Here is a 10,675-nt window from a genome sequence, read left to right as displayed (position 1 = left end):
GCGTGGATGCCGAGTCAGAGATGCGGAGTCGGCGTGGAGGTTGGCCGATCATGCCAGACAGTGAGCAGACGCGGTAAGTGTTTACCGGGGATATCCAGGGGGTAAAATCACTTATTGAGCATCAAACCGCGTGTACAACAGCAAGGTCCCACCTAAGACACCACGCGAAACCATAGTATGTCTTAACGAAAGTGCATTACGAGAACAACCGGGACGGAGCGCTGCAGCAGCTCAGCACGCTGCCGCTATGTTTCTCCAATTATGCATCATGCTGTCCAAGCCATCCTTATAGCTCTGGATCCTAGAATAGTCTGAATTGTTACACGTGTAAGGAGTGATGTTCTATAGCTGTATTGGATCTGTCTTTGGCGGCGCTGACAGGCACAATGGGTGAAGTGGCCTGATGACGAGGGCCCTGGCACTTATATTTTTACAAAATAAGCACTGCTAAAGACTACTATCTCGTGGACAAAATGTGCTTGTCATTTACAAAAGTTTGTAATCCTATGCACGACCAAGCTGAAACTAGGCTTCGTGGGAACTTCCTGATTTGTTGATTAAGTTCTTTGTAGCGGAGAAATTAATGCTTCCTGCCTTCTTAAACACCCATCCAGTGATCCATGAATTGTTGCTAAAACAGTGTCATCCTGTCAACAGGCCAGAATATGAGATTAACCAGATGCTTGATTCTATGGTGCGGTACTTCATCCTCTGCGATCTCCTCGTCTGTATGTGCTAAATACCTGGGGCCTCATTTATGAGGCTTGCGTCACTTTTACGCCGCCGGTGTGTCACTTTTTGTGACGCACCAGTGGCGTAAAAATGCGCCTTGTTGCGCCATATTTACAAAGTGGCGCATCTAGGTAGATGCGTCACTTTGTAAACCCCTGCGCCACATTATACCTGCGCCAGGTATAATGTATGCAAGGGGGGCGTATTGACGCAAGAAAGGGTCATAGAAGTGACGCAGTGAAATCTATAAGATTTCACTGCGCCACTTCTAGGATGGAAATGCTGTGAGGCAGGCGTAAGACTGACGCAGGCCCTTTCACATGGGGCTTGCCCCATGTGAAAGGACGCATTGCTGGAGTTGCGTCACTTTTGTGACACACTCCAGCAATGCGTCACTTTTGCGCCGTATAGATACGTCAGAAATACTGACTTATCTGTAACTCCTTGCCCAATGATGTGTCATACTGTAAATATGGCGCATCATTAGTATCGCAAGGAGGGCGCAATGAAAAGTGATGCATCGCTGTTTTCACACAGCGATGCGTCACTTTTCATAAATGAGGCCCTTGATGAGCATTCACTGTAATTCTGTTGCTGGATCCGACTCCTCTTTTGTCCTGCTTCTTTTGACTGAATACTTCTAAGCCAGGTTTCTGTTCACGAAAAATTGATTTCCACCATTGTTTGAACCTGGGATATTAGCCAGCTTGTGCATTGTGCAACGTGTGTCATACACTCTCGTTCCGCTGTCTGAGGGAATAGTCATTTTGTAGGATGAATATAAAGGTCATCCTTGTGAGTGACTTGACTTGTCACCACTTAAACAAAAAATGCTGTATAAGGAATAATTCATCATATTTATTGTATTATGTAGTTTCCTCCATCGGCTTCTCAAAGCTGGCCTGTGGGAAGGTTCATATTAAAGAACTACATTAACCATTCGTCAGCTGTCTTTAGCATTTATCTATCCTTCTATGACCTCTCCTGCTGAAGCTTGCATCATGTCCCTTTGAGACTGTCCACAGCTCTCTTCAGGTAGAGCTGATCCACAGCTTGATTGAGTTCAGCTAATGAGTCTGGCCTGTAAGGTGTCCCCAGTTTTTGCCAGGTGCCACCAGCTCCGCATCTCACCTTCTCCCCACCCAGTAACTGAAACCAGTTTTCTGCCAGTCCATTCACCATGTTTCAAGCCTCTTGTTTCGCTTACACTTTGCATATCTACCCTATATCTACCCTACTCCAGATCAGTTAGGTGCCTCTAGTTGAACCATCAACATAATCTCTCTCTGGCACTTAGTAGAAGGAAATCATTAGGATTCATTTATGTTTTAGCTTCTTTATGTTTGTCTGTTAGGCCTACTAATGCGTCTTTCAATACTTATATGTTTCCTCTCTACATTCTCAGGAACATGTTTAACCCATTTACAAATAAGTTACAAAAGGTATATTCAGTGCCAGTCGTTGTAGATTGCTTTTTTTCAGAATGTAGGAAAACAAGTCCACCCTTTCTAAAATCTATATTTGTGAACATTTAGTTTCACGCAAATGTGTTTGTTTATCAAAATAAGGTTGATGTTCCTTTATCGTCTTAAACATAAATAACTCTATATTGTCAAAGGTCTCTGGTTATATTTTCATGTTCTATTTTCTTCCGAAACTTATAACTTTGCTTAACGTTCTGCCCCTTCCGTTCAATATCATCTGATCTTCAAAAACATACATTGTTCCAAAGGCATGGCTCCCTGGTGGGGTTTCGATTATTCCTTCTAAAATAATGTGGTGTATCCCATGGGAGTCCAGGAAGTAACCTCCATCATGGTCATGTCCAGATAAGCAGCATACTACACACGTGTGAGAATGTAGGATCGAGAGAACGGCTGAGTAATTCCAAGCAAAACAAACACTCTTGGTCGCTTCAGGGTGAATGGGCACGTGACCTGCACAAAAGGAAACACAGAAAAAGGTGAATGATTTTGCATTTTAATAGTTCCCACACAACCCACCATCATTTCAACCTTTTTCACGAATGTCTAGTCACTGACAATTGAAAACAGAGCCCTTGGTACTTGGAAAATGCATTGAACCCTTCTACAAGATGCAAAATAAATAAAAGTGAATGCAAATATTAACCAAGGACATTCAACTTAAAAAGTGGGCCCTAATTATCCACATGCCGAAGTTAATTAGAAGCAGCAGTATTTCAGCATTGGAATTAGGCATGTACCCATGCAGTGCACGAAATAATATTTAGGAAATATCTTTATTATTAATTAAACACTATTTCATGAATAAAGATTTAAAATAAATGTTAATTTTAGGTAACTAACATGAAAAAACACAACGGTAAAGAAGTTCGTTTTTGTTTTGTTATTAAAAAGAAGCCATGAGACAAAAATAAGGAGTTAATGTGTTGCACATGGTAAAGGTAACTAAGGGCTAGTTTAGGTGTCAGTCTAAGGTTTAGGTAATGGGTTCGATGTAGGATTAAGGTTTGCCTAAGGGCTAGGTTTATAATTATGGTTCAGGCTTGGGTTAAAATGAGAAAGCATGGTTGCAAAGCATTTGATTGATAAAGTGTGTGTGAGAAAGTGCCAAGTTTCTTGCATTGGTATGCTCCCACTTTTTTCTGACTGCTGATGTGCTTTCACTGAGTGTGCCTGAGCTCCTGCCAACCAGGTACCCAGGGCCTGTGTTCCTTCCCTAGAACTGTGCTGAAAATAAAACCAAATTGGCATCTCTGGCCACCTGTCAGCCCCTAGTAAATGGTACCCTAGGTACCCAAGGCATGGTCTGCAGCACCTATTGTGCCACCCTTAGGACCCTGCACCCTGGCACCCACACACTGCCTTTGCAGGCTGAGTACCTAAGTACAGAACTAAACAAAAAGTCGACATGGCACACATCCCTATGTGCCATGCCCACAAACCCACTGCCCTGACATACATTAGTCACCCCTCTAGCTGGGTGCCCTATGCCAGTGGTGTGGGCACAGGTGCATGAGCCCTGTGCCCCTACTGCTCGGATAAAGAGGAATATTTCAAACACGCTTGCCACCTTAAAGACCGTCTCATACAAAGAGGCTACCCTAAAAAACTATTAAAGAATTCCCTTAAACGAGATTGGTGGACCCCCAGAGAGACCTTATTCGAAAAGAAAGTCAAACAAGATCTGAGAAGAATGGTGTGTGTCACCACTTTTTGTCCAGCAGCAAACCAACATAAAAAATTGATTTTGTCCAACTGGCATCTATTGAAAGACCTCCATGAAGACTTATCTGCACCCCCACTGTTTGCATACAAAAAAGAAAAAAGTATAGCCAATCACATCGTAAGAGCTGCACTCCCGACGGTCAAGGGACCAACATTGAAAAGCTTATTTGGATTACCTCCCACTAAAGGTCATCATAAGGGTGGAACATGTACTTGTTGCAATGAAACCATTGAGGACTCTGCGTTTACTTTTGAAAATATTTATTGGAAGCATGACACATTTACGAACTGCAAAACCAAAAATGTGGTGTACGCCATCGTTTGCCCGTGTCCTTTGGTGTATATAGGAAAAACCACGCAAGAAGTGAGGAGTAGGATAACACAGCACAAATCCCGAATTCGGAGAGGAGTTGAAAATGCTCCGCTAGTCAATCATTGGGCGAATTTAAAACACGAGCAGGCTGACTTAAAATGGACAGTGCTTTCCAAGATTGAAAAAGATCCAAGAGGAGGCGACTTGGATGCGAAACTAGCTCAGCGTGAGGCATTGTTAATAATGAAATTTAACACTGCACTACGAGGTTTGAATGAAATTTCAGAAATTTACAAATTTAACACCTGAACAGCCCAGGCTAGCGCGTGAATACAAGCTCTCAGTGGACTCACACCCTGGCATTCCATCTTGCCGACTTTCCAACAACAATGAACTACAAGTCCCAGAAATACTCGGGAGGTATTTAAACCAGGAAGTGCAAGTCCCAACGACTAACAAATGTGATTTTTCTCGCACTCTGGAATCAAGGACGGATGCCTTTCTTTTCACTGGTACGTGTCAAGCTAATCGCGGGTTCCGCTACGGTGCTAAGTGTCAGCCCCGTGTAACTGACATCTGATTGCCACTGTGCGCTTCATTTTTCAGCGGCGAAGCAGCCCTTCCCTTCGTTGTCAAGGAGAAGCATGGAACTGACGGCCAGTTAGCAGGCAACGCGACTGCAGGTAACAGCCCCCCCGCCACACACTAGACTAAACCACTGATTTAGATAAAGTTTAGGAGACTAAGTGCAGCACGCTTGTTTATTTCTTTTGTTTACAGCCCCTGTGTGCACTTCACTTTGGAAATCTTTTAATCTCCGCATTTGAATTTCTTGATTCTCCGTCTGCAATCACTGTGACGTTTGGATCAGTGGCTAAGGTAGGCTTTTGTCTGACCCGGGCAATGTCTCTCACCTCTCTCCTTTGTTTTTTTTTTTTGTTTTTTAAAAACACCGCCCTAAGCACTCTTTTCTGTTATTTTCACAGACCCAATATAGGTCCTGAGGAGAACCCCATTATTCATAGGGGTTCGAAACGCGTTGACCACCCAATCCCCGTATCTGGTCTACACGCTTTGCGTTAAAACAAGTCCCTTCACCATCTTCAAGAGAAGTGGATTCTCGTCTTGAATTGTTTAAAGACTTTAAAATAGTGAAATCAAAAAGGATTCCTTCAATGTATTCATGACCGATACGTGGACTCACGTTTTTTGTTGTTTTTGACTATTGTGTATGAATGTGTTGTGTATGACTGAAAGGCCATGTATGTTTGAAGTGTGTAAATGCTTTCTTTGTTATTCACGATATTGTTGTATATATTGTACATAAAAATAGTTTTTTCCATGCACTAAAATATTGTGTCTCGAAAAAGGTAAAAATATTGAAAAAGAATAAATTTCTTCAGTTGCTAATAAGTGGAGCAGGTCGTTTATGATTGAATCTAAACCTCCATGTGTATCAAGCCGTGTTGGCCAAAGGAACTTCTCAGCATTGGCTCTTGTGTTGCTATCTAGTTATGGTTGGACTCAGCCTTGTTGAGTTATGAGTCAAGACCCTAGTGTGTTTTTTCGACTTTATAGCGGGCAATCGCTCGCGAGGTCCTGATAGGCAGAAAAGGTCTGCCGCAGGGTATTTGTTTGTCGTTTGGATTCGTTTCTTGCCCAGTTTGGGTCAGTCGTGCCTGGTTATAATCACTGTTCTTTACACTCTGTCTCTTTTCTTTTCACTCACTGGGTATTTGTTTTATTTTAATTTTCTTTGTTATGGCTGAAAAAGACACAGTTGTCTATAGTGAGGAACACATACAGAAGTTAATGAGAGACCCCCCGGTGTTTGCTTCAGCTACCCTTAGCCTTACTGCCAACACTCAGAACGAGTCGGACAAACTAACTCGTCTACGGAAAAAACAGATCCGAACGGACCTTCACGGCCATTTCTTACTTCAGCACCTCCGTGCAGGAACTATTCCAGCTGGACTAGTCATTCGAAATATCCCTGTAGTCTTCACTGACGACCCGGATTATAAAAAGGGCTTTAGTGGAGTTGAAACAAAGTGTAGCAGGGATCTCATGGTCTTAACCATTGAGACCGCACACAGGATTTCTCTTAAAGAACTGGAAGAAATAGCTACTCTACAAAGAGAGATTGAAAATAACCAACTAATCTCGGATTCAAAAACGCTTTTGGAAAAAATTGAAAAGGAAATCCTGGAATTTAAGGACTTCACAGTTACTCAGAAAAGCAATAAATTCGAAGTCGATAAAAAGAACTTCTCGTTGGAGTCCATCTATCCATACTTGAGCAAGGATTTTTACACACGGTCGGATTCACGTCGATTCTTGCAGGATAACCAAGGAAGATCACGTCAAAAATTAGTTACTTTCTCCGATACGACTTCGTCATCTGGAAGTGAGTCTGACAATACTAGCCGATCATTTCAAAATAGAACAGACAATCGATCTGGTCAATACCAACAACAACAACAAAATCAACCGCCTTTTTTAGGACGAGGCCAACAGAAACCTCGGGGCCGGACCCGATTTACCCAACCATGGGAAATGCGAACACGTCAGAAGTTTTACAAGAGTTAACCAAATCACCTATTTTTAACCTTTCTGACAGGATCCTTACAACAGCAGAAACATCCATTCTAACCAAAGGACTTAATTTTGTTCCATCACGACCCACTGATTTTGTAAAGATGAAATTGGAGACATTAGAATTTTGTCGTAAAATTTGCCTCAAAACATTTTTTCAAGAATCAGAAGAAGAACAAGAGGAAGCTACAGGTTTAAAAAGGAAATCGACATTCTGTCCTAAAGGACCAAAAATCCCTAAGGAAGTTGTCACGTTTGAACGCACTGTATTATCTGGAATATCCTCTTTAGAAAAAAAGAAAACCTTTGTCAAATACAATTTAGCAAAAGTCGAGAAAGATGCCCTCTTGACTATAAAAAATGACAACACCATTGTGGTCAAGCAGGCCGATAAAGGCGGAGCCATCGTGATCTGGGACGTTAACAAATATAAACATGAAGTCCACCGCCAACTAAATGACCAAAATTGCTATAGACGCATTGGCAAGGACCCTACTTCAGATATCAAAAATCAAATGTTTGATGTGATCCAGAGAGGCTTCGACCAAGGATATGTTGGGCCCAAAGAACTAGCTTTTCTACAAAATAAAAATCCTAGAACCCCGGTGTTCTATGTGCTCCCAAAAATGCACAAAGAGGAGGTCAACCCGCCAGGTCGCCCAATAATATCTGGCTGCGAGTCACTGTTTGAACCGGTGGCTAAATATATCGACTTCTTTTTGAAGCCCTTTATTGACACAATTCCAGCTCATTTGCGAGATACCACTGCGTTTCTGAACCGACTAGCCACAATCAACTTTGACAGTAAGAAACAACTACTAGTCACGCTTGACGTGGTGTCTTTGTACACCCAAATCCCACAAGAACAAGCTCTGGAAACCTTAACTATCTTTTTGGAAAAGCGTGAGAGACCGGTAAGAGTTCCCACTGATTTCATTCTCGATCTAGCACGCTTCGCATTGCAGAAAAACTTTTTCACTTTTGATGCAGAGTTCTTTCTCCAAATAAAGGGGGTAGCGATGGGATGCCCCTTTGCTCCAGAGCTGGCCATAATGTTCATGGGACTGTTCGAAGAGAAATTCATACACAATGATAATCCACATAGTCACTGTATTTCCAACTATATGCGTTATATAGATGACGTGTTCCTAATCTGGACAGGAAGCCATGAGGAACTGAACCAATTTGTGGAGTGGCTGAATTCAAGAACTGTGGACATCCAATTTTCAGCCACAGCATCCAACGAATCTATTACATTCCTGGACGTGAAAGTAGAATCCCATACACAGGGATTAAGTACCACTTTGTTTCGTAAACCATCTGATAGAAATAAAGCGCTGCACTTTACCAGCAACCATCCGCGCAATCTGAAACAAAATCTACCCTACGAACAATTCCTTAGGATCCGTCGAAACTGCTCGGATAAAGAGGAATATTTCAAACACGCTTGCCACCTTAAAGACCGTCTCATACAAAGAGGCTACCCTAAAAAACTATTAAAGAATTCCCTTAAACGAGATTGGTGGACCCCCAGAGAGACCTTATTCGAAAAGAAAGTCAAACAAGATCTGAGAAGAATGGTGTGTGTCACCACTTTTTGTCCAGCAGCAAACCAACATAAAAAATTGATTTTGTCCAACTGGCATCTATTGAAAGACCTCCATGAAGACTTATCTGCACCCCCACTGTTTGCATACAAAAAAGAAAAAAGTATAGCCAATCACATCGTAAGAGCTGCACTCCCGACGGTCAAGGCACCAACATTGAAAAGCTTATTTGGATTACCTCCCACTAAAGGTCATCATAAGTGTGGAACATGTACTTGTTGCAATGAAACCATTGAGGACTCTGTGTTTACTTTTGAAAATATTTATTGGAAGCATGACACATTTACGAACTGCAAAACCAAAAATGTGGTGTACGCCATCGTTTGCCCGTGTCCTTTGGTGTATATAGGAAAAACCACGCAAGAAGTGAGGAGTAGGATAACACAGCACAAATACCGAATTCGGAGAGGAGTTGAAAATGCTCCGCTAGTCAATCATTGGGCGAATTTAAAACACGAGCAGACTGACTTAAAATGGACAGTGCTTTCCAAGATTGAAAAAGATCCAAGAGGAGGCGACTTGGATGCGAAACTAGCTCAGCGTGAGGCATTGTTAATAATGAAATTTAACACTGCACTACGAGGTTTGAATGAAATTCCAGAAATTTACAAATCTAACACCTGAACAGCCCTGGCTAGCGCGTGAATACAAGCTCTCAGTGGACTCACACCCTGGCATTCCATCTTGCCGACTTTCCAACAACAATGAACTACAAGTCCCAGAAATACTCGGGAGGTATTTAAACCAGGAAGTGCAAGTCCCAACGACTAACAAATGTGATTTTTCTCGCACTCTGGAATCAAGGACGGATGCCTTTCTTTTCACTGGTACGTGTCAAGCTAATCGCGGGTTCCGCTACGGTGCTAAGTGTCAGCCCCGTGTAACTGACATCTGATTGCCACTGTGCGCTTCATTTTTCAGCGGCGAAGCAGCCCTTCCCTTCGTTGTCAAGGAGAAGCATGGAACTGACGGCCAGTTAGCAGGCAACGCGACTGCAGGTAACAGCCCCCCCGCCACACACTAGACTAAACCACTGATTTAGATAAAGTTTAGGAGACTAAGTGCAGCGCGCTTGTTTATTTCTTTTGTTTACAGCCCCTGTGTGCACTTCACTTTGGAAATCTTTTAATCTCCGCATTTGAATTTCTTGATTCTCCGTCTGCAATCACTGTGACGTTTGGATCAGTGGCTAAGGTAGGATTTTGTCTGACCCGGGCAATGTCTCTCACCTCTCTCCTTTGTTTTTTTTTTTAAAACACCGCCCTAAGCACTCTTTTCTGTTATTTTCACAGACCCAATATAGGTCCTGAGGAGAACCCCATTATTCATAGGGGTTCGAAACGCGTCGACCACCCAATCCCCGTATCTGGTCTACACGCTTTGCGTTAAAACAAGTCCCTTCACCATCTTCAAGAGAAGTGGATTCTCGTCTTGAATTGTTTAAAGACTTTAAAATAGTGAAATCAAAAAGGATTCCTTCAATGTATTCATGACCGATACGTGGACTCACGTTTTTTGTTGTTTTTGACTATTGTGTATGAATGTGTTGTGTATGACTGAAAGGCCATGTATGTTTGAAGTGTGTAAATGCTTTCTTTGTTATTCACGATATTGTTGTATATATTGTACATAAAAATTGTTTTTTCCATGCACTAAAATATTGTGTCTCGAAAAAGGTAAAAATATTGAAAAAGAATACATTTCTTCAGTTGCTAATAAGTGGAGCAGGTCGTTTATGATTGAATCTAAACCTCCATGTGTATCAAGCCGTGTTGGCCAAAGGAACTTCTCAGCATTGGCTCTTGTGTTGCTATCTAACCAGGGCCATTCCTGGGCACTGTAAGTGCAGTGGTGCCATTAAGAGTATATGGTGCTGGGAGATCGACATTACGAACTCCACAGAACTATAATGGCTACACTGAAGACTGACAAGTTTGGTATCAAACTTCTCAGCACATTACATCCACGTGTGGGATTCAATGAACAATGCACCACAGAGGGCATCTTAGAGATGCCCCCTGAAACCTAACCACAATCCACGGCTGGACTGAGAGGCTGCCTAGGCTGCCACAAAGCAGACATGTTGCTGGACCCCTGTGTGGAGAGCCCCCTGCTCTCCTGAGCCTGCAACAATGCACATCCTGGGCAAGGTGCTAGGTCTCCTCCCCCAGGATGGGCAGGGGGAAGCTTCAAAGGCCTGCCGCCTCTGTGAGCTTCTA

At 42.6% G+C, this 10,675-nt stretch overlaps 1 pseudogene across 1 annotated transcript in view; it reads right to left on the bottom strand.

Annotated features, from left to right (window-relative positions):
• Positions 1-1,015: 1,015 nt before the first annotated feature.
• The window catches only part of LOC147701942 (manganese-dependent ADP-ribose/CDP-alcohol diphosphatase-like), a 103,534-nt pseudogene continuing 93,874 nt past the window's right edge, over positions 1,016-10,675 (bottom strand). The window contains exon 4 of the transcript XR_015297486.1: positions 1,016-2,669. The product of XR_015297486.1 is annotated as a manganese-dependent ADP-ribose/CDP-alcohol diphosphatase-like (transcript). The remainder of the gene's footprint in view (positions 2,670-10,675) is intronic.

The sequence above is a fragment of the Lissotriton vulgaris genome, chromosome 7 (assembly GCF_964263255.1).
Source record: "Lissotriton vulgaris chromosome 7, aLisVul1.2, whole genome shotgun sequence".
Taxonomy (NCBI): Eukaryota; Metazoa; Chordata; class Amphibia; order Caudata; family Salamandridae; genus Lissotriton; species Lissotriton vulgaris.
Note: the sequence above shows the minus strand (reverse complement) of the source record. Positions and strands in the feature narration are given on the sequence as shown.